General features: G+C 35.6%; 1 long non-coding RNA gene across 1 annotated transcript; it reads right to left on the reverse strand.

The window, feature by feature from the left end:
- Positions 1-3,949: 3,949 nt before the first annotated feature.
- On the reverse strand, positions 3,950-4,541 carry LOC136064234 (uncharacterized). Its single transcript, XR_010625904.1, has 3 exons — positions 4,476-4,541; positions 4,130-4,259; positions 3,950-4,029 (listed from the first exon to the last, which is right to left on the reverse strand). It is a non-coding gene; the product is annotated as an uncharacterized LOC136064234 (long non-coding RNA).
- Between the last annotated feature and the right edge of the window lie 2 nt (positions 4,542-4,543).

The following is a 4,543-nucleotide window of genomic DNA, read 5'->3' on the forward strand; positions in this document are numbered from 1 at the left end:
CAATTACCAAATTTTTTGTATTGATCAAGTCCATTTGAATTTGACGAATTTCTAGAGATACACCCTTTTGTAGACACCATGCCACAACTTACTTAGGGGTCAACTAGCTAGTAATTGGATACGAATTACTTCACTTACACACATGGGTCCACAAGTTAAAGCACTCCAATCATCATTCATCAACTGCCACATAAAAAGTTGTAGCAAAATGTATGCCAAAATGTGTTCCTAGACTTTTTGTTTCTAATGTAAGCGTATCTGTGCTGGGATGATTCTTTGGTAAATTGCACTTAATAAATAAACTACAAGCAATAGAAATAAACTCATCCAGCAATGATGTTAGAATGGTTGGGGTTAGTCAAACTTTTTTTTTTTTTTGGAAACCGGGTTAGTCAAACAATTATATCCTTGGGTTAGATGATAAAAATATCACAATCAACAAGTTTTTTTTTTTTTTGGTTGAAAGGATCATAATCAACAAGTAGAATGGACGGTGCTTTACTCAAACTATTATTTCCTTGGAGTTACAATTTGGGGCACCTTTTCTTGTAATGTTTGTGTAACTTTTTCTGTGGAAGGAACATCAAAGTTTACTTCCCAAAAGTAAAAACTAAGAAATCGAGTGGAAGTTGTTTGCTAAGGCTGTTCCTGAAAAAGAAAAATGAGGGACCATAGGACTAACTGATTAAAATCTGACTTGTAAATTTTTTTTAATAGCTAATGTGACATTATTGTTTAAGGTTTTTGTATGTGGATTAATGACATGTTATAGTTTAAATTATTGATTAAAGGAACAATCAAGACTAAAGGTGGTAGAAAACTATAAAGAACTCTAAAAATCTCGATTCGAACAAGAGATGCCAGGCTTAGGGACTTAGGCATTAAAGGATTGAATACTAAGGGTGTTTGGATTTTTGATTTCCATAACTCAATTCTCAGTTTCCATAACTCATAACTCAAAAATGGTGGGACCTATAGCAAAAAGGTTGTTTGGCAAACGATAACTCTGTTTCCATCACTCAATTCTCTAATTTTTAAGTTATGAGTTATGGAAACTGAAAACACATTTTGACTGTTTTCAGTTTCCATAACTCATAACTCAATGACATTTTTGTAATTAAACACACATGAGGGACTCACAAACAGTACCAGCCGCACCTTTTCCTTTTTTTTTTCTTCCCTTTCTTTTCCCGGGTTCGGTCTCCTCTGTTCTTCCCTTTTTTTTTTTCCTTTCTTCTCGTGGGTTCAGTCTCCCCTATTCTTCCTTTTTTTTTTCTTCTCTTGGGTTCGGTCTCCCCAGTGTTCTTCACTTTTTTTCTTCTTCTTCTTCTTCTTCTTCTTTCACTGGGTTCGGTGATCTAGGTTTTTTTTTTTTTTTTTTTTTTTTTTTTTCATTGGTTCGGTGATCTGGTTTATGAAATCATGAAGAAGCAGCAGCGGCGGCTATAGGGTCTGATCGTTTTAACTCAGCGGCAGCCATGGCTAGCCCGTTTCAAGGTGCCCAAGTTCCAACAGCAGTATAACAGCAGCAACTACCGTTTCCGACATTTCGCTCCTTAAAAACTCTAAAACCCACCACAGCCACAACAGCAGCAACAGCAACATCAACATCAATGGCCTGGGCAGATTTGAGTTTTTTTTTTTTTTTTTTTTTTAATGATTGAGAAATCTAGGTTTGTTTTGGAATATATTTATGCATGTTTAATTTTGTTCTGGATGAGAAATCTGAGATGAGAAAGGTGAAAAGGGAGAAAAATAAAAAATGAAAAAAGAACGAACTGAAGAACAGAGAATGAAGAAAGAAAAGTGGAGAAAAAAAAAATCTGACCAAGTGACAGAAATGGGGCCCATAAATAGTGTGAAAAATATTGAGTAATGGGAAGTGAGTGATGGTGCCAAACAGGTGTGAAAAATTAAGTGATGAGTGATGAATGATGAATGATGAGTAATTAGTGATGGAAATTGAGTAACGGAAATTGAGTGATAAAATTTTTGAATCCAAACAGCCCCTAATACCTCATCACATCACACCTGAATGAATTAATAAATCATTAAATAATCAAAAGCTGAACAGTTCAAGAACTTGAGTTGAGTGTAAGAATAGGTGATACAAAATGGGCTTTTTCGTGAGCTTTTAGTTGCTTCACTGGAGCCCTAATGGTCCATTTAGGGAATGGCTTCATGACCCATTAAATTTGGCTAATAAAGGATTGCAAATTTTATTAAGCTCTTAAGAATTGGAATGTTTCTATTTGTCTATGGTGTTTCCTGATCCTAGCAACTTCTTGAATCAAATTAGAGTCATTCAATCTTTTTTCATGGTTTCCATTTTTTTAATGGGGATTTGTGTATTTTATGAACCCACTGCAAAAAGAAAATTTCTAAGGGGAAGAAATTGATAGTATAACATTCATGAAACTTCCTTTAGGGGAACATACTTGTTGACTTGTTAAGCCTAACTACATGGGGATTCTTTTAAAAATGAGATATATCAAGAGAAGGACGTCACATGGGGTGGTACTTTGAGAGACATTAATGGGACATGGGTTACAGGTTTTGGTAGAGCTAGTAAGAGTCACTATTAATATGATGGCTAAAATTTGGGTTCTTGTTAGAGATTGTCTCACTAATAAGGCAAAATTGAGATTAGTATCTTTTTAACATTACTTCAGGGATCCCAAAGTCTTGGTACATAAGAAGAAAGAGGGATGAGATTAGTATCTTTATAAGGATAATAAGTTAGTCAAGCGGTAAAGAGGTCTTTGGAGAAATGGGCTGCCAAAGTGACGACAAATATATAGCAACAAAATCTACAAGGAGTTTTGATGGACTCTGTTGTCCCCCACCGATCTTAAACAAAACTCTTCTAGATACCATTTAGTTTAATCGTGGACAAGGTCACGTATTGGAAAAAAAAAATGCAACAACAGCAAGAACGGTAACTTACAAGCCCGTTGCAGTGACTGGCTTATGTGCTCTGAACTGTTCATATTATGGGCTTGATACTATTTAATATTCAAAAATCAGTCGGGTTGGTTTTTCAATGGGTTGGGTGAAGACCCTAAGTATCAACATAATGGGCTATAAACTATAAAGGCTTATATATCTTGCTCAAATCAGTACAACATTCTCTTCTGATAAACCTCATATCTATGATACAACTAGGATCTAATCTCAAGGACTTTAGTATCTTGTATTTGGATTTGGATATGACATATTCATTTGATTTTAAGATGCTTAAGAATAAAAAAGGCCTACATAGTGTGGAAGTTAAAAATTTTCCGATTGAAATGAACCTGTACAATAATAGAAAGAATTTTTTTCATTCATATATAATGGGCTTCGAACCGCTTTTTGGCCCAATATTCCCTTACAGTAAACACACCTTAGTTCGTGCAACGTCGTTCCACCAAGTCCTTAAACTAGTTATATACAGTGACGTACAACCCGTACTAATTAATGGCCTTCGTAAGTCCTCACACGATGCCGTTTTGTTTACAGTGCTGATAATATAAAGATCTGTAGGAGTAGTTAATAGCCGTTGGAGAATAGTTGAATCAATTTATACCAACAAACCCAAATCAGTTGAACAAACCTAACAATCACAGGCATCTCTGGACTTGATTTTTCAAGAAACAAGCATCTGAGCAATGTTGGGCCAGCTTCCCCCTCTTTGCCTCTGGCACAATTTAAAATTCTTGGTAGCCCCAACAGGTGAATTAATAAGCCTTCATTTGGGGGTGCCGTATCCGTGTCATAACATCTTCAAAGCAGTAACCTTTTCAGCTTTTCCCCCCAACAGCAGTCATATTCTGAACCTTTTGAGCTCTTTCAAGTTAGGAAGAGAAATAAAACCAAAAGCAGCAACCTATCCTCCAGAGGGGACTATCACATCTTCCCATCTACCACCAATTCCAAAATTTCAAAGAGAAAGCCTGAGCAAGTCTTGCTCCACACTCGATCAGTGTGTTTCAGTTGCTGTTAAAAGGTAAAGAAGCAGCCCTACCTATCAACCACCACATAGTTTACCTGAGATTAAACAGCACGCCAAACTGACCAAGTCAAATCCCAGTTTTTATAAAACAAATGTATTAATCATCAAATACATATGCTGGAAAAATTGCATTACCTTGGGTTAATCATTCTCTCAAAGTATTTGTCTTGTACTTCAAAAGTGCACAGTAGAAAAGCAATGAAAGTATGATGAGGCAAGAGAAGCTCCAGCAAGTTTGAAGTATAATGAGTTCAGAAATGTTTCCCTATATTTAAAATAATGACAAATCAGAGCAATAGTTTGAAGCAGATGAACTAAACTCCTTTTAGTTGCATGACCCTTTCAATATGAATTTTATGTTCCACAACTTCAAGCCCACATAGTTTCATTAGAACTGCATCTTTGGCTTTCAAAATTTGACAACAAAATGTGCACTAGCTTGCTTCTATAAGAAAATTAGAGGATGACAATTTGGACTAACCAGAAGAAATTTACAGGCATATTTGTTAATAACTTGATTGCTTAAACATAGAGGATGGCATTGGCCTT

The sequence above is a fragment of the Quercus suber genome, unplaced genomic scaffold (assembly GCF_002906115.3).
Source record: "Quercus suber isolate HL8 unplaced genomic scaffold, Cork oak 2.0 scaffold_649, whole genome shotgun sequence".
Lineage (NCBI taxonomy): Eukaryota > Viridiplantae > Streptophyta > Magnoliopsida > Fagales > Fagaceae > Quercus > Quercus suber.